This window comes from Eurypyga helias, unplaced genomic scaffold, assembly GCF_000690775.1.
Source record: "Eurypyga helias isolate BGI_N326 unplaced genomic scaffold, ASM69077v1 scaffold16251, whole genome shotgun sequence".
NCBI classification, from domain to species: Eukaryota; Metazoa; Chordata; class Aves; order Eurypygiformes; family Eurypygidae; genus Eurypyga; species Eurypyga helias.
This window is the reverse complement of record NW_010231659.1, coordinates 20,957-21,322: the sequence shown is the minus strand read 5'-3', so window position 1 is coordinate 21,322 and position 366 is coordinate 20,957.

Below are 366 nucleotides of genomic sequence, written 5' to 3'. Positions count from 1 at the left end.
GCGCGCGCTGCCAGCGCCGGGCCTCCTCTCCTGGCAAGCGCCGGAGATTTTATTGGCTGTTTGCTCGCGGAGCTGGAGATTAACATGATTATTTTGCATAGTAATTGGCAGCGCGTGTGGTGAGGAGATCAGGACGCCGAGGAGCTGGGAGGGTTAGCGAGGCAGCGCGTTCCGGGAGGGCGCGTGGTGGGTGTAGATGCCTCACCATGATGGTCTGCAGCAGGGGTGACGTGGGTGGCACTTTCTCCCTCTGCTCTCCTGGCTGGGAGGGGATGGGGCTGCTTGCTGCCCACCAGCCGGCAGTGCTGCCAGGGTGCTGTCCCGGCGGGGGGTGGCGCCGCGCCCACGGTGCGGGGCCCGTCCGAC